The following is a 20,050-nucleotide window of genomic DNA, read 5'->3' on the forward strand; positions in this document are numbered from 1 at the left end:
AAAATCACGTGATACTGCGGTTGACAGTGTGTGTGCTCCACGTGCTGAGCACCTGATCCGGCGGAGCTTTTAACGCAACGAGGGAATCTGAAACGCTGGTTGGTCAGGAAGAAGCCAGCATATGCAGGAGTTAATTTCGGAGTTTCTCATTGGTGAAGAAAGGGATGATGGTAACAAGCACGCCCACTGGCCGATAACAGTTAAGGAAAGAAGCTGAATAGCAGTGGGGGACGTTAGTGACAAAGTAGTCAATTTTGTAGGGATAATTGAGGCAACTCTCTATCTGAAAGTGTCGTGTGTTGTACAGAGCACTTAATGCTAGGTGGTGACACCGAGAGAGATATTTTTCTGTAAGCATTTTGTTGATTCGCGAAGCTCTTCGTCAGCCGAATTTGTGCTGGATATCTCGTATATTTCCGTAGTGGAGGACACGAGAACAGTTAACCTTTGAGAAAACATTGTGCACGCCATCCAGCCTTGGCGAGTGTACTAAGTCATTTGTCTTGTCTAGGGACACAAACAGTTTTCCACTTCACGGACACATAGGAAAGTGGCAGAAAGTTGGATTCAATCAGAGACTAGCATAGTTTTGTCGGGTGAACAGGTACGAGAGACGACGAACGCAACAGCGGACTGCCGCCGGGATTATCGCTGAGTTGTGCAAATGGTAAATGATGCATTTCTCATTAGTAAGATGTTCAACTCACCATTGTGGTTTCACTTCAAGTGTGCATTAGATTGGAGTAATTATTCGAATTCCTCGCCTCCATGTCAGTCACGTGGTTCGTGTGTGATGTTGAGGTTCAAATGTAAGGAAGTGATACGGCACATAGGGATTGTTGCTCAGCCACGGTAGCGTAGTTTATATTCTAACAGTATACAGTTTTGGTTTTGATAGCAATGTCAACTGAAATACTTTTACTAGAATTTCTGTATTAAGTTGAAATCAGTATTTTCCATGTGTTGGCTTTTCTACTGGATATTTCTAGTTTGTATGGGATTTTTATAAGGTTACCATTTCCACATGTTGGACCCAAATGTGTATGGTAATTCATGTAATAAATTCTTTTGTACAGGGAATGGACTGATATTTGTCCTAAAGTAGACTTTCCCTCCATTACTGACTGACATATTTCAGAGACACAGGTACTCCGACGGCAGCTATTCTTCTGATTGTGTAACAGTCAGCGTGGCTGGTATCTCCAGACCTGGCAGGGGCTGGGTTCACCTGCTTAAGATTTAATTTTCCCTTTCACAGGATTCCTTGTGCGCTCAATGGCGGGGTAGATCACACTAAACCAGCATCGGCTAATTAGAAAGGACATACAAAGTGATACAAATGTCACACCAACAGATTAATAAATAGATTACAATAAGTACAGAATAAACTGTGTAAATATAAGTAAGTTTGTTAGTAGGATTACAGGTTGGTTCACATGGCTCTGAGCACTATGGGACTTAACATTTGAGGTCATCAGTCCCCTAGAACTTAGAACTACCTAAACCAAACTAACCTGAGGACATCACACACATCCATGCCCGAGGCAGGATTCGAACCTGTGACCACAGCGGTCGCGCGATTCCAGACTGAAGCGCCTAGAACAGCTCTGCCACTCCGGCCGGCTACAGGTTGGTTTAGGCGACGAACATGCTGACTAATTCAGCACTACCAACTGATAAAGACTCCACGCAGGATTCGGTGTCCCACGCGCAATGATCTGCTTTCTTCCAAAGCGCTGGGTCAAAACATTCGTTTGTTCGGAAAAGGAGGCTGAGTAGTGTGTTTCACCTTTCGGCCGGTCAGCGGTGACAGAATCGAGGCGGACTCTCTGAAGTCTTTCTCAAACGCTTACTCGGTAAAAAAATTTCGTTTCAGTTTTACTTACAGCTTTATTGTCGGGTTCACGATGATGTGCTCGCCATTTCGTTAATGGTCATAATTATTATGATATTTACTTGGAAGTAAGACACTACGCGAAATTCGGAAAAGTTTACAATGAAAAATAGAAGTTGGTATGTTTTTGCATTTGGTGCATATTACGTAATATATTATTCGGTACCAATTTTAGGTATCATATTGAATTTTCCTTTAGACCTGGGTAGAGGTATCTACCTGTCACCAATCTCGAGAAAATTGATCTAACGTAGCACATTCATTTGCGATCGCACCGCAACTGCGATGAAGTCAGAGTGAAAAATCCACAACATTCCTCATATTTCATAAACGGTTTCAGATATCAAAATGAGATTTTGCAAATCATAGAAGGCAAAGAAGAGAGTATTTTGCCACATCGTTATTATGCAAGGCTTCGTTATCTACCGTCTTATTCCACGAACTAGAGACTTTTTCGATGAAAGAATCTAATTTTTAAGTGCCATCGATAGCTGGTGAAACGAGAAATGCTATGGGTTTTGGAACAACATAAGCGAATACATTATACTTTTTTTGTACGGATAATGTGCTTTTTCATTACATACTGATCTTACTTTTCCTCAATTCAAAAATGGTTCAAATGGCTCCTAGCACTATGGGACTTAACATCTGAGGTCATCAGTCCCCTAGAAATTAGAACTACTTAAACTTAACTAACCTAAGGACATCACACACATCCATGCCCGAGGCAGGATTCGAACCAGCGACTGTAGCGGTCTCGCGGTTCCAGACTGAAGCACCTAGAACCGCTCGGCCACATCGCCCAGCCTTCCTCAATTCCTCACTTAATATACTTAATAAACGTCTGTTTCAGAATTTTCAGGCAATTGCGTCTGCACAACTTGTTAGTGAGTGAGACTGTGGTAACTCCGTTGTGTTTTAGAAAAAGAAGCAAATTTTAATATAACATGTAACGCCGGAAATGCATATCCTCCTATTTCCATCTATTGTACTATACAATTTTTTCCTTATTTTGTCACCTGAAGATATGACGTTTCTGTCTCTTTATATATTGTAATTGTTTTACTGTTTGTGTATTTATGTCGATGTATAATTGGATTGTTTTGTAAATATTATTTGTATTTTTATGCTGGGTCTGGCCTAGGGAAAACTATGCTATCGAACGAATACATCGATAGGTCGTGTGGAGAACAAAAGTGTTTAGGATCTTAGGTAGGGTTAACTCTGCCGCGTGGAGCGCGGGCAGAGCAGAGAGAGTCTGGCTGGAGGAGGGCAGTGGAGCAGGTGTGTTGTGTGACGCTCCCGCGAGTTGCCGCGCTTTCGGGGTTTGGCAGCATGTAATTGCGCTCGACTTGCTATGATAGTTTCTGACACGGTGTCGCGGACGGGAAGCGTTAGCTGGCACACATCAAGAGCCCGTTTCGCCTGGTGACCGTGTCGAGAAGAACGCGCGCCAACATCCAGCTTCTGCAAAAGCGACGGCCGACAATGAGTGACTGTCGCCACCTCCTCGACCGACGACTTCAAACCTTCAATCAACAAGGAAGACTGGAAGCACGTAAAGTTTTAGAACTGTATGGCAGACCTCAGCTTTTCAACTGTTGAATTTGTCTCTTTACATTACAGCAACGTAGCATGAACCTTTGTTGGTCATTGTCCCAATTGCATTACCAAGCAGGGTTCCTTCCTTTTCCGAAATGAACCCGAGTGTCGTTGAAATTCAGACGCCAGCATTAAAGTAATATCATTCGATTTCACTGCTTTAATTTCAAAGTTCAGTTAAGGTATTCATAGCTGGCTCTTATTTCTAAATTGCGTAGATTCAAGTAGCTTTTGAAATGATTGTTGAGGTAGCCCAAGACTATCCGCATTTTACTGAATTTCGATGTGCTTCGGAAACAAATCTCACTATTAATTTCAGTCACTAAATTAACTTTCAATTTTCCGGTTTTATTAATTGTGTTGCTAAATTAAGCAGAGTGTAGCGAAATTTATTACTTCTGACAAACTTTCAGTTTTCACACAACACGTGTCAACCTTCAGTTGCCACGCTTTTAGTGCTAATTATATGTGCAATAACCTTTCTTTTTCAGTTATTATAGTAGTTGTCCATAGGGCTGGCGACCGTAATTTTCCCCAAATCTCAAATATCTAACTAACGCCCATTAATTGTTAACGTGACGACCGCACATTTACTTTCTTTATTAATTTTTACTCTTTTCTCAAAATTAATTGCCACCAATTTCATTTGCATTTTTCCTTTCATTTAGATGTAACCTTTTCCTCCGTCTTTACCGCCAAATTAACTTCGGTGACGATTGCTTTTCCCAAATTTCCATTAGGTACACGCGGTTTAATTTTTCGCTGTCATTAAGGTCGATAAGTGAGGGGGAGGTTACAAACAACTAGAGAAATGTGTGGATTTTACTCAAAATTCTTCACTCATGACGCTTCTCTGATAGTTCCAAATGGTTGACAAGCGAGAAGAAAATAAATCGCTGCGGTTTCGTGGGAATTCCTTTTAGATACTAGCCAAAGTATAGGTGACAGTACGAGTGCGGTCGTGTAGGCTCGAGTTTACAACAGCACTTCCCCTCCATCGCTTGGCGTTTCACATACAACGCCTGCCGGAAACCCCCACCACTGCTGCACTCCTCAAACGAGCCCTGCAGTCAGCGCGTCTACCGGCCACGGCACTCTGCGCGTTCTGTTCACGAGTCTGGCAACGCAACTCATCGAACTGAGTGAACCGATAAGAATAAGCAGACGCGGTTCTGGGTGCTAGTTTGTGCCACACGTATCAGGCTAACGTGACGCAGTGTGTTGTCAGTGACAAAGGAAGCAGCTAGGCCAGATAATTTAGTGCAGTACCGAGGCAAGCAGGAGAGAGTAACTATGAATATCTGGGCAAGGTGAGTCAGGAAAGTTGGCGTAGCATAAATGAGGTGGCCGAAAGTAAGCATGTGTCGACATAGATTTTGGTAAAGGGAAAATCCCGTGGCTAGCACACCTGGTGGGAGAGGAACCGTGTGAGAGGAATATCAGATCAGCTGTGTGGCTGGATTGACGAGTTTTTAGCAAACAGAACATAGCATGTTGTACTCAATGGAGAGACGTCTACAGACGTTTAAGTAACCTCTGGCGTGCCACAGGGGAGTGTTATGGGACCATTGCTTTTCACAATATATATGAATGACCTAGTAGATAGTGTCGGAAGTTCCATGCGGCTTTTCACGGATGATGCTGTAGTATACAGCGAAGATGCAGTATTAGAAAATTGCAGCGAAATGCAGGAAGATCTGCAGCGGATAGGCACTTGGTGCAGGGAGTAGCAACTGACCCTTAGCGTAGACAAATGTAATGTATTGCGAATACATAGAAAGAAGGTGCTTTATTGTATGATTATATGATAACGGAAAAAACACTGGTAGCAGTTACTTCTGTAAAATATCTGGGAGTATGCGTGCGGTACGATTTGAAGTGGAATGATCATATACAATTAATTGTTCGTAAGGCGGGTGCCAGGCTAATTGGCAGAGTCCTTAGAAAATGTAGTCCATCAACAAAGGAGGTGGCTTACTAAACACTCGTTAGACCTATACTTGAGTATTGCTCATCAGTGTGCGATCCGTACCAGGTCGGGTTGACGGAGGAGATAGAGAAGATCCAAAGAAGAGCGGCGAGTTTCTTTACAGGGTTATTTGGTAAGCGTGATAGCGTCACGGATATGTTTAGCAAACTCAAGTGGCAGACTCTGCAAGAGAGGCGCTCTGCATCGCGGTGTAGATTGCTCGCCAGGTTTCGAGAGGGTGCGTTTCTGGATGAGGTATCGAATATATTGCTTCCCCCTATTCATACCTCCCGAGGAGATCACGAATGAAAACTTAGAGAGATTCGAGCACGCACGGAGGCATTCCTGCAGTCGTTCTTCCCGCGGACCATACGCGACTGGAACAGGAAAGGGAGGTGATGACAGTGGCACGTTAAGTGCCCTCCTCCACACACCGTTGGGCGACTTGCGGAGTATAAATGTAGATGTAGATGTAGACTATGAAGACCAAGTTCTCCAGGTGTCTGAAAGTGCTGTTTTAAAAATTATCGAACTTTCCAACAAAACAGTCAAAACAGTGAGCAGTTGAGCCACAAAAAAATATATGGATATCAATGAAATAGGCATAGGCCCTAAAACGCAATGAAACTGCCACCTTATTTGTACGATATTGTGTTTAAAAGTTGTTATAGTCAAAATATTTAATTACTTATAACAAATTAATAACCGACATGTTACTAGTTTGAGGCGGTCACCTCAGCCTTCTGGCTCGCTCGTGACTCGCTACCGCCTTGAGTCGCACTCGCAGCCACGAGGAGCAATTGGGCCGCTCGAGTCGCAGCAGCTCGCCTGCTACGAGTTTGCACCATGTTCATGAGACTCGTGTGGCTCGTAGACATTCCTGTGCCGTTTTTTACCGAGCTGTGACGACGAAAGAGGACATTCTGCGCAAGTTAGCAGACTAGACGTACGTTCTGCTGGACAGACCCAGAATAAGCCGGGCTAGACCCTTCTAGAATAAATCCAAGATACTACAATTTTATTAAGATTTTGTGTCATTTCATGTTAGATGAACGAGATGCCCACTACGATATTATCTGGTTTTTTTGAAGTTTACTCTTACCGCCATGTCAACCAAGAGTCCTCAAGATTTATTTTCATACCTTCTCCACTTGCTAATCAGCGTCGGGTAGAACCTTTTAGTACATTACTATAGCATTGAGTTTATTTGCGAATGTTATTACGAGTGCCGACTACGCACTCGTAACGGATGTGCTTTGCGAGTAAGTGAACCAAAGACGCTATGTTGAGTTAACAGTTTTGAAATCTGTGCTGCTAATTGCTTTCATTTGCTGACCGAAAAAGCAAGGAAAGCTATATTTCATTTGATCTCTTACTTATTTCTAGAGCTCCCTTCGTCTAGTTTTCCCAGGAAAGTACGATCTGTACTTAACAGTGGAAATAAACGAGTCTCCATCAGATATTTTGAATGATTTAAGTCATCATAAAAGATAATTAGCGACTCACTTCACTGAATTCAGAGTTTTTTGAACGGCCATCGTCTCCACTGAATGAAATTTTGTCAGAGATCCTTTACCTATCAAAATCTAAATTTTCCAAATTCCCCTCTGCTCTAATGAACTAACAATATTGTGCCATATAGTGCAACGTTTTATTGTCTGGCGTGTTTTTATCACGGTATCACGACACGATTTAGAATAGCGCTGTGTTTTTACTAGTCCGATGCCAAGTTTATTTACATTTCATTCAGAGCTTTAGGAAACGCTATTAACGCAAGATAGCCACGATATTGGACGTTCACATTACAAAATATTAAAACTGTTGCATTTCTTTCGCTCATAGTCTGATTCAAGTTAACTTATTTACACACAGAGCCGAGAAGGACAGTCACGGATGCAGGTCGCTGTCATAAATAAATAAATAAATATTATTATAGAACTAAAATGAAATAAAATAAAATGGACAATAGTTTTTGCGAATGGAATTAGAACATATGTTCACTCGACATTATCGAGATTTAAAGGTATTGTCCACCAGATCACAATTCAGACATTGTGAGGGAAAGAATCATATTTTCCACTTCACGCTTTGTTGCTTACGGTTTGTGGAAGAACTGCATCATTGTTTTTAAAGAGTTACGAGAAAAAAGCAGAAACTGTAGTCGACTGAAGAGATGTTTGTTATAGCCTTCCCTAGTTAATGATAGTGTTTGAAAGGGATATTTGAGATCCTGTAGGTAACTTTTAGTGCAGGAGAGAGGAATGCAAAGCTTTACTAGTATACAAGGGAAGCACCACGAGTAATGGATAGGCTTCCTGCAACAGCATCATACATTCGACTTATACAACGATTTCTAATTGCGATAAAGAGACAATGTGGGGCAAGTGTGTGAATATGTGTGCGTTTGTTCTATGGCCATCCATCATCATTAGTGGGGAATGGTTCATTAGTCTTTCACAAACATCAATCGAAGTTGGTGCCAAGTAGGGACAGTGAGAGCACAAGAGGTTTTGTCTTCTCCGAGAACTGTCTGTCGACATATACAAATAAGAAGTGAAATCTTGCCTCAAGGAAAGCTACTGACCAGAACGAATGTTCGACGACGTGTGATCTCTGGACTGACAGTTATTGCAAAATACATTGTCTGCCTGTCACAGATAGTATCGTTGTACACTCTGAGGACAGGTGAGAACTGAGAAACAATCTGCTCCACACAACTAAGTTTCGCGACGTTTTCAAAAAGGAGTGAAAATATTCTTAAAGAGTCATATGAAAAATTGTCTGAGTTAGATTAACCTTCTTTGGAACTAAACAAAGTAACATTAATGACAGACCCAGGGCCGAACATAAAGGAAACTCTTCAACACCACAAAGGTCTCCCATGGGCACTCCACTGTATAAACACAGCATTAAGGCACACGTTAGATGACAAGTTCCTTAACGAAAATTGCATGATACTTATGAATCCATCCAGCCAGTTGCCTAGAACTGTAGGATATATGAAACGCTACGGTTTGGTGTCAAGATCAGAAAAAACATTACGTCTAGATGTTCACTCGTGATGGAATAGCATTTGCAAGATGTGGCATTCGTTTTATGCACAGAAAAATGGAACTTAGAATTTGGTGTTGAAAAAAAAAGTAGGAAAGGATATCATCGTATAAGCCTGATGTAAGGGAGGGCGTAGTTAAAGCCACTGAATCTTTTCAAGAGGCCACAGATGGCGTGGAGAGTGAAACGGAACTGACCTGCCTTTCTGGCGTTTCTGGTACCATGGGCATTTAGTTTACTAGATACATGCCAAAGTAAAGTTGGTACTGCGATGGTTAAATTGCTGAAAGGACTTGCAGAAACCGACCTACAGTAAAAGTTTAAAAGTTGTTAATGATTTAAAGTATTCTCAATAGATGGCTATAGTTTTTCACATACATGTCTAGGAAGACTTGGTACAGCGTGAGGAGAAGAAGGAAAATAATTATCAGCCTGTTCGTGAGAAACAAAATAGTGTAGTTGTAGAAGAAGTTCCAATGCTCGTGCTTACAAACTTCTTAGCGAAATGATGAAACAAAAATATTTGAACGGGGACGTCCCAGGTGATAACGTCAAGAACTTTTTGTCATATTGAAAGGCCAGTGCCTGCGCCCTCCCCCAAGCTCTTTAAATTGGCGAAAGAAATCTGCTGCAAGCGAAAGAAATTTTAGCAGGGCAGGCTTAATTGTATCCGGGAAGTACTGCTGTATCTATCCAAAATGTGTCAATGATATTTTGTTAGTTCATAACAATAAGAGGAACAAGGGATTGTTTTATGAAAACTATCTTAGCATACGAGATGGAACGCAAATAATCTGTGTAAGTAGTCCCCACTTGTAAAATATAAATTTAGTATACAGGTCCTTATTCAAAAGTTCCTGTTAACAATAGATTTTTGCGTTCTAGTCATACAGATCTCATGTACGGTGTTACATTATCTTCAGCCTCTAATTCATTAACTCATTCCATTTATTCATTCTTTACTCCAGTAGGTTTAACCTAATTTTTTTAAGTATAAATAATACTATTTCTTCCATTAAACGGCCATGAAATGCCTTCATAAGTTAAGTTTTATTGTATTAGAGAGAAGTCTTACTTCTTGGCACATCCTCAAGAAATAAGTCGTGGGACCGTTTTCCGCTTCTAGGATGTTTCTGAACAGCGTAGCACGAAAGAGGAAGAGTCAAAATATTATGAAGATGAAATAATGAATTCATCAAATGTGTACACATCATACCTGCAGTTTTCATAGCAGGCCTTTGATTACCACACTTTGCCTATTTCCCTTCCTCTACGAGTGTGACCGAGTCGCCTCGCTCGTGAGCGGCGGTGCTCGGGCCACGAGTTACTCGCTGCCCCACTCACGTGCAGCTGCCATGGTCCAGAGTAACTCGCGAGCTTGATGCGCGAACTGACCGACACTATTACTGATGCATATGACACACCAGCGGATAGGTAACGCCTTCAGCTACACGATGAGCAAGAGTGGATGTGCAATATGCACGAAACTGAATGACTGTTAACCATTTTTTTCTGATATTTAATTCAATTGTGAAAAAACAATGAAGTTCCCACACGAAATCTGCCATCTTCATCATGCTGATATTACAGTAGGGTTACGATGTAATAGTTTATCTGGATAGAGTTTTCAAGTTTTGGAACAGTCAGATATGTGCTTGGGGTCACATAGTGTGGGTAGAATACTGACATGTACTTGTTTATTTTCTGTGACTTCGTCTCAGACCGAATGAAAACTAATATATGAAAAGGTCAAAACGTGAATATTTAGATACACGACAACGTGTAAAATTATATAGCTCTGTGAATGCCATCATTAAATATATATTACGTGTACATATCAGGGTATAAGCACATTATTTGGGTAAGTTGGCCCAGAGAAAGTAGCCGTCTTCACTGCAGTGGTTGGTCATGAAATGGTTCAAATAGCTGTAAGCACTGTGGGACTTGACATCTGAGGTCATAAGTCCCCTAGACTTAGAACTACTTGAACCTAACTAACCTAAGGACATCATTAACATTCACGCCCGAGGCAGGAACCGAATTTGCGACCGTAGCAGCAGCGCGGTTCCGGACTGAAGCGCCTAGAACCGCTTGGTCACAGCGGCCGGTGGTAGGTCATGAGATAGAGTTCATGAATAAGCGAGCAGAGCGTGCATTCTTGGTTTTTGGTCCAGTAGTCTTGTTCGATAAGCTTAGTAAAACTGGGTAGAACTCGAGCAAGATTTGTAAATGTTGCTCAATATAGCCGCAATTTCAATGTAACCCCGTAGAACAGTAGTGGAGAGTGTTGTAAATGGTGTACCTAGGACAACATGACGTTATTTGGTTGGGTGTTCAGTCTAGTGGTTGGTTTGAAAACACTGGAAGGAAAGTGCACCAGAGACCGCCATAACTACTGCCGTTTTCCACAGTTTCTGTTGTTGCTAGACATGAGGTTGAGTTTTGTTAAGTATTTGTATATATTTCTAGTTCTGCGTACTTAAGCGCTGTGTAATATACTAAAACTATTTGGAATATATTGTTAATCCTTCAATTACAACTTTTTACTTTTAACATTATTATATTTTTAAAACTAGTTATATAGCGTGTGGATGGGTAAAACATACTTCGTCGGCCATGCACCATCTAGTACTTTGAAACAGAAGAACGTCCTATACCATGCAACATTTTGTATCTGCAAAATAAGTGAGCTTCCTTAATATGTTACCAGTTTTACCTGTCTTGGATTTTTTTCTAGTTTAAAAGAACTTCAGTTGCAAAATTTACTTAACTTCTATCTAGTTATTGATAATAATTTTTTTCTTATTTAGGTTTTACTTAATGATTACTGGTGTGCAATAGAGTAATAACGTAACAGAAGGACGAATAATTAAAGTGGTGACAAGATTTTCTTGCCTGTAACACTTTTAAATTTCACTAGAACATTTGTTCCTAGATACATTACCACATTGTACCTTAAAATATGTCTTAACAAATGCCAAAAATTCTTAATTTTCTCGAGTAGCTTTTGTAATTTCAGAATAAGACGGCAGCACTCGAAAAGTGAATGCAGTCATTTAAAAATGGGATATGACATAAACCTTTATTACAGATATAACTAGATGCAAAAGTATGAAAAACGTCCGAACGTTGGACATTGTGCCCTAGCGTATTACGCCAATGAGGAGGAGAGCGTATAGCAATGACTGAATTAGCTTGACCCCTTAGCGAGTCGAGTTTTTTGAAACTTTTGTGAACATTGCAGATTCCTGGAACTATCTCATATGATAAGAACTGTAACGATATTTAGTATTCGGAACTTTCATACGACGCTATGCTGCTCCGTTCTGCACTGTAGATAGATTCGTTTAAATAATTGCTGTAAATTCATTTAATATTCTATGGCCACTTTTTTGTACTTGTTTCTTATTCTTTCATTTTTAGAAAATTTGTAAGTTGAATTTAAACCTGATCGTTATCCTTCGGTATTCTGTACATCATTTCTTTTTTCTTTATTTATCAGTCTGACTTTAAATGTAATTTGATAAACCTATGCTTAATAATATTAATATTTCACTAACCATCATGCCAAGATACATCAGTGTGTCGTTACTTGTGGCACAAGGCAGTATATAGACGACACTTAGGTATAGTCGAGTGAGAATAATCGTAGCTCGTGTGTTTGCCCAATCACTGCATTTTGCGATTGATGGGTCCAGAATGAGCACACAGTTGATTTAATCATCCGAAGTAATAGTCCAGTGAGCTCGCAACCTCGCTTGTCCCCTACTATTTAAAAGCCGTTTCTCCAGATCTTCGGTGAGTTTTCATTCACTTGCATATTTATTTATCTAGGATCCTCTCTCGTCTTAAGACTCTACAACTTCTCCTCAAAAAATCCATCTGCATTATCTCAGATCTTTGTATGTCTTGTTTTGTCACTTCCCAGGATTCAGTTCCATAAAAAGAAATGCTTTACATTATTGAATCATACAGTTTTTGTCGTTTTCTCGTGTTATTATAGCAGAGGACTGAATTTAGCTTTTTAATTTGTTGTTTGTTTGGATCCTGTTTTTTACTGCAACCCTGAATTTAGATTATAGCTCCCACATATATGCTATCTTTTAACATGCGTCAATAGTATTTCTATCTGCGATAATATCATGTTATTTACTTCCTACCGAATGATATTTTTTTTTTAAGAAAATAATTTTATTCCAGCCTTATTGTACGTGTCTAAGATTTTCTTCATTATATATTCTATATCACAGTCATCAGCTGCAATTATTATTTGGTCACTGGCAAATAGTAAACTCAATTCGTAATCCCCATTTTTGTCTACGCGCATTCCTCGCTAATTAATCCGTTCTTTAATAATTTCGTTCAGATAATGTCTAAGCAATGTAGGTGCTACGCAATACCCTTGTATAAGGTCGTTGATTTATCTCATTTCTCGGAAGAGTTCATCCCATATTTTATTTCTTATTTCTAATCTTTTAAAATCTTGTAAAACTGCAGCAACGTGAATTGTATTTATTTCGATCTCGTTGAACTATCGATAAAAATTCTTTTTGTAAATCTATGAATATTAGATACATGTCTCTTCAAATGGCTTTTCAGTTTCTGATTACCTCATTTATAGTAAATGTTTTATCTACGCAGGTTCATTCTTCCGTAGAGCCATTCTGTCCTTCTCCTTTTATGATTTCATTGTTCAAATGTTCATTTAAGTTTCGACCACATGTTACGCCCAAGTTCAGTTATATTTAGGCTGACATCTTAAGCAAAGGTCATGCAGACAACAGAGACATAATTACACAATCTACAATGACACATTAAGAAAATCTACATCAGATAACAAGACCCACAGATGGCAACTTCAGTTACATGGGGACTTATCCCAAAAGTACGTTTCTTCAGACAACTCACAGCTTTACAAAGTTCAGGCATCACAATGTACTTTTTCTGTTTCACCAAATTCAGGTACTTGCAGTATCCGTGAACTCATGGCCAATCTGCCTGCAATCCAAATCACATCCAAGCTATGCACGCTGCTGGCTTTCTTACTGACGAGATTCAAGGTCTGCCATTCTGCAAACAGCCACCAGGTGGCGATCGACGTGCCAGCAGAGATTGCTGACCGTACGGATCTCTTTCGTAGGCCAACCACATGGCAGGAAGCAACGACTGCTTCTTGGCGCCGAGGGCCCTGAGCAGGCAGTTCACTCCAAGTGCGTTTCCTTGGCCAGGTGCCAAATGCTTCTGCATTTCTTTAACCAAAAGCTCACTCCAGAGCCATCACTATGTTTCCAGAATGAGATTTTCACTCTGCAGCGGAGTGTGCGCTGATATGAAACTTCCTGGCAGATTAAAACTGTGTGCCCGACCGAGACTCGAACTCGAACCGAGTTCGAGTCTCGGTCGGGCACACAGTTTTAATCTGCCAGGAAGTTTCATATCAGCGCACACTCCGCTGCAGAGTGAAAATCTCATTCTGGAAACATCCCCCAGGCTGTGGCTAAGCCATGTCTCCGCAATATCCTTTCTTTCAGGAGTGCTAGTTCTGCAAGGTTCGCAGGAGAGCTTCTGTAAAGTTTGGAAGGTAGGAGACGAGGTACTGGCAGAAGTAAAGCTGTGAGTACCGGGCGTGAGTCGTGCTTCGGTAGCTCAGTTGGTAGAGCACTTGCCCGCGAAAGGCAAAGGTCCCGAGTTCGAGTCTCGGTCGGGCACACAGTTTTAATCTGCCAGGAAGTTTCATATCAGCGCACACTCCGCTGCAGAGTGAAAATCTCATTCTGGAAACATCCCCCAGGCTGTGGCTAAGCCATGTCTCCGCAATATCCTTTCTTTCAGGAGTGCTAGTTCTGCAAGGTTCGCAGGAGAGCTTCTGTAAAGTTTGGAAGGTAGGAGACGAGGTACTGGCAGAAGTAAAGCTGTGAGTACCGGGCGTGAGTCGTGCTTCGGTAGCTCAGTTGGTAGAGCACTTGCCCGCGAAAGGCAAAGGTCCCGAGTTCGAGTCTCGGTCGGGCACACAGTTTTAATCTGCCAGGAAGTTTCATATCAGCGCACACTCCGCTGCAGAGTGAAAATCTCATTCTGGAAACATCCCCCAGGCTGTGGCTAAGCCATGTCTCCGCAATATCCTTTCTTTCAGGAGTGCTAGTTCTGCAAGGTTCGCAGGAGAGCTTCTGTAAAGTTTGGAAGGTAGGAGACGAGGTACTGGCAGAAGTAAAGCTGTGAGTACCGGGCGTGAGTCGTGCTTCGGTAGCTCAGTTGGTAGAGCACTTGCCCGCGAAAGGCAAAGGTCCCGAGTTCGAGTCTCGGTCGGGCACACAGTTTTAATCTGCCAGGAAGTTTCATATCAGCGCACACTCCGCTGCAGAGTGAAAATCTCATTCTGGAAACATCCCCCAGGCTGTGGCTAAGCCATGTCTCCGCAATATCCTTTCTTTCAGGAGTGCTAGTTCTGCAAGGTTCGCAGGAGAGCTTCTGTAAAGTTTGGAAGGTAGGAGACGAGGTACTGGCAGAAGTAAAGCTGTGAGTACCGGGCGTGAGTCGTGCTTCGGTAGCTCAGTTGGTAGAGCACTTGCCCGCGAAAGGCAAAGGTCCCGAGTTCGAGTCTCGGTCGGGCACACAGTTTTAATCTGCCAGGAAGTTTCATATCAGCGCACACTCCGCTGCAGAGTGAAAATCTCATTCTGGAAACATCCCCCAGGCTGTGGCTAAGCCATGTCTCCGCAATATCCTTTCTTTCAGGAGTGCTAGTTCTGCAAGGTTCGCAGGAGAGCTTCTGTAAAGTTTGGAAGGTAGGAGACGAGGTACTGGCAGAAGTAAAGCTGTGAGTACCGGGCGTGAGTCGTGCTTCGGTAGCTCAGTTGGTAGAGCACTTGCCCGCGAAAGGCAAAGGTCCCGAGTTCGAGTCTCGGTCGGGCACACAGTTTTAATCTGCCAGGAAGTTTCATATCAGCGCACACTCCGCTGCAGAGTGAAAATCTCATTCTGGAAACATCCCCCAGGCTGTGGCTAAGCCATGTCTCCGCAATATCCTTTCTTTCAGGAGTGCTAGTTCTGCAAGGTTCGCAGGAGAGCTTCTGTAAAGTTTGGAAGGTAGGAGACGAGGTACTGGCAGAAGTAAAGCTGTGAGTACCGGGCGTGAGTCGTGCTTCGGTAGCTCAGTTGGTAGAGCACTTGCCCGCGAAAGGCAAAGGTCCCGAGTTCGAGTCTCGGTCGGGCACACAGTTTTAATCTGCCAGGAAGTTTCATCACTATGTTGTTCCTTCCGTCATTGCGAACTTTGACGCTTACTGGTGTCCCTTGAAGTTTGTTTTTGCACTATGTGTGCCTAGAATATTTTACAGGCCGACGTTCCTACACAAGACGTGCCAAGACCTTTCGCTTGGAACTGTGTTTATTCCATTACCAGCCCTTCTGCCTGAAGTGCTGTTTTGTGTGAAAACCAGAAAAAATTAAATTGGTCATAACTATTTCGTGAGTCATTCCCAAGAAGGATATTCGTGTTCTATTAATTCAAATAAACTTGGATTCATTTTATACCTGGGCGTTTACTTTCCGACCGCCTGCAGCAGAAACTAACTGGTAATGAGGTGTCTGTTTTTCTCAGTCAGTGCTCATGTGTGTACGTCCAGCTGAGGCAGACTATGTTTTTGTGTATGTTTTTGTTTACTTGTGTTGTTTTAAGTGTCTGTAACAACTTCTGCTGCTCGTACGAAGCTGTTGGCGACGTAGTATTTATAGAACACTTTTCACGCACTTCCCTCGCACACAGTTGATGTTTTCTTGTGTAGCTATTCTCTTTTATACAACCTTCTTTCATGATTCTTAAATCAAGTGTTAACTAAGATTAAGTTATGCTCTCTGGAAAATTCTACCAGACCTCTTCCCCTCTCATTCCTTTCCCCTAGCCCATATTCACCTACTACTTTTCCTTGTTTTCCTTCTTCTACTACCGAATTCCAGTCCCCCATGGCTACTAAATTTGCGTCTCCTTTAACTGTTTTAATAATTTCTTTTACCGCATCATGCATTTCTTCATTTACTTCATCAACTGCTGAGCTAGTTGGCATATAAACTTGTGCACGTAGTATAGCAACTAAAAACAAAATAACATAGAAAAATCCTTTTAACCAAACATAGAATAAATGTAAATGTCCGCGTTGAGTCAGTGCTTAAGACCGTCATTCACTACATTATTATTATTTGATCCACATCGAAAAAACTGGGGACACATCAGGACATTCAAGAAATATTATCAGGAAAATGTAAACTGCAACGTGGTTTGTATGAGAAGTGACAGTAGTTTCTGTAGCATTTGTCTTAGGGAGCTTGGTTTATGAGACAGGTGAAGAGGAGTTGATGTCATTTCGGGTAGATGACGTCAGACTGGTGGCTGTGTTGGTTCTGGTCGGCTTTGCTGGTCCTCTTCAGTTGACAGTGATGGTGTCGTGATTTTCGTTCGGAATGCCGTTTTCTTCATATCGGGGTATCCTGTATGAATTAATATTCACCACTTCATCTCTGTTTGCTGCAGTTACAAATGTCTGAACGATGTGGCTGATAAGGATGTATAAATTCAGTTCTTGGTTAATATAAAACTGTCTGGGTAGCGGCTTCATAATTATCATATAAAATCTCAGGAAAATCATTACACCACTCTTCATCCCTTTGAGCGCTCTTAATGCATAAACTGAGCTACTTAAAATTATTTCCTTTACTGAAACAGTTTTGTATTTCGGTGTTACGTTCATAGTTATTGCTAGTTCATCATTGTTGAACAAAGACTTGTTCAAATTTTGAAATAACAATCTTTTAACCGTCCATGCTTTCTCCAGTAAACTGAAACAGTCTTTTGATGTAATTAATCCCAGACCTTTGTATTTCCGTTTGAAAATATAAAACCTACTGAGTACTGCGATGTTCTCTCGCAATTCACTGTTGCTTGATTTTGTAACATGATCACCAGCATTATACATCTCGTATTTTATTTCGCAGCTTTTCACAAAAGCTCCGTGACATCTTTCAGGTAATCTTGCAGCAGCATGTTACATTACAGATAAATAGGCAGAGCAGAGCTGGACACCGTTATCCTTGTTGCACAGGAAAAAATTACATTAGGGAGTGACAAAATTTTATTCGCAATATTTACGGAATAGCGAACATTTGAAATAGTGGACGTTTACACACTGTTGCATACATTCAATTTGTATCAGTTAGTATACACGGTTCGCCTATATATCAGTGAATGTCACGGTCTGCTTGGTTGAAAAGTTATTACAGATGCTATTTCACGCTACATGTTACGTTTTGGAATACCGCTTTCAGAAAATTTGCTACCATTGCATATTAACAGTGTGTCACAGGAATGTTTCATATTAGAAAGTTTTACAGTCATATTACGTTCGTGTCACTCAAGCCACGTAAAGACTTGTCCCACTTGAACATATGGCGCGTATTGCTCCCTCATCTTTCCGCTTGAAGCTTGTGTGTAGTGAGGCTGTATACGCTATATCTGAACAGTGTGTTAGATACAGGTGTAAACATGGCGAGTTAACCAACCTGGAACTTGGAATGACTCTCGATGCAAGAAGCATTGGCTACGAGTGTAGGAGGTTGCACAGAATTTCGGATTTCCCAAGTCAAACAGTGACTCGAATGAAAACTGGCTTTTATTCAGGGACAAGATACACGAAGCAGAGATTTTAGATGTGAATACGGTCCGTTTAACAAAATATTACATTTTAAATAGATAAATACGATAGCTGATGACTTGTGAGTTGTGAAGCATGCTAGTGGTGATGGTACAAACAATTTCATTTTTCTATGTTTTGTATCGTTGTCTCTATGTATTTCCATGATTATAAGCGTTTGTTTCTTCAGAAAGGTCCACGCATGTCACTGTTTAGTCACCGCTCCCTCCTTGCACTCCGCACCATCGTTTTTCAGTTATTATATGGAGGAAATATAGCCGGTCGTACATTTTTAATCACTCAGAAAGTTTCAAAACGGTGCACACTCCGCTGCAGAGTTAAATCCCCAGTAACCATCCATCCAGCACTGACAGTCCAGTAAGTTATAGCTATCAGAATCTGTAAAGTTTATTAGCTAGAAGAGAGGAAGCCTTTGTGCTGTCCTTGGGACAGCTACCCGGAAGCAGTAAAGCATATCCTAACCCTTACGATCACACACTGTCTACAAGACAGCTCGCTCGCTGCAGGGCTCTTTTGATGCACTGCGAAAAACTATTACTGCCATAGTGGCTTAGGATAGCGTCACCGCGCTGCTACTCTGCTGCATATCCTCCTACGACAGGAATCGAAAATCCTTCAAGGCTTTTTTTAAGGCACCGAATGGGTGATAATCACGTGGGGAGAGATCGGGAGATAGGGTGGACGCTCTAATGTCTCCTACTTGAGGTGGCGTAACTTCTACGTTACGACATTTGCGCTATGTGACGTCCGTTATCAAGAAGCAGCAGCCACCCTGGCACACTAACTTTCTGTCCCATACACACTCTTCACTGATTGGACTACATGCCCTTCCATTCCGCTTCAACGGATGGCGGTATGTATTGCGAATACATAGAAAGAAGGATCCTTTATTGTATGATTATATGATAGCAGAACAAACACTGGTAGCAGTTACTTCTGTAAAATATCTGGGAGTACGCGTGCGGAACGATTTGAAGTGGAATGATCATATAAAATTAATTGTTGGTAAGGCGGGTACCAGGTTGAGATTCATTGGGAGAGTGCTTAGAAAATGTAGTCCGTCAACAAAGGAGGTAGCTTACAAAACTCTCGTTCGACCTATACTTGAGTATTGCTCATCAGTGTGGGATCCGTACCAGATCGGTTTGACGGAGGAGATAGAGAAGATCCAAAGAAGAGCGGCGCGTTTCGTCACAGGGTTATTTGGTAACCGTGATAGCGTTACGGAGATGTTTAATAAACTCAAGTGGCAGACTCTGCAAGAGAGGCGCTCTGCATCGCGGTGTAGCTTGCTCGCCAGGTTTCGGGAGGGTGCGTTTCTGGATGAGGTATGGAATATATTGCTTCCCCCTACTTATACCTCCCGAGAAGATCACGAATGTAAAATTAGAGAGATCAGAGCGCGCACGGAGGCTTTCAGACAGTCGTTCTTCCCGCGAACCATACGCGACTGGAACAGGAAAGGGAGGTAATGACAGTGGCACGTAAAATGCCCTCCGCCACACACCTTTGGGTGGTTGCGGAGTACAAATGTAGATGCAGATGTAGATAGTTCACGTTTTCTCTTTTACCTCACGCAAGGCGTAAAGAAACGAATATTAGTCTAAGCTTATACCTACACGAAGGCGCTTATGCAGGACGTTCTGAAACTGTTCCTTCAGATGAATACAAGAGTTAGAGAACATCAAAACAAATGTATTTAGACACGAGACATATGGTCTCCGAAGTCCACTTATAGCGTTAGCGACCATTTTGTTAGTGGTTCTGACGCAAGCTGTTGTGCCTGTGTCACCGACTGCGAAAGTATACTGATATTCAAATATTGACAAT

Source organism: Schistocerca serialis, chromosome 4 (genome assembly GCF_023864345.2).
Source record: "Schistocerca serialis cubense isolate TAMUIC-IGC-003099 chromosome 4, iqSchSeri2.2, whole genome shotgun sequence".
In the NCBI taxonomy this organism is placed as follows: Eukaryota; Metazoa; Arthropoda; class Insecta; order Orthoptera; family Acrididae; genus Schistocerca; species Schistocerca serialis.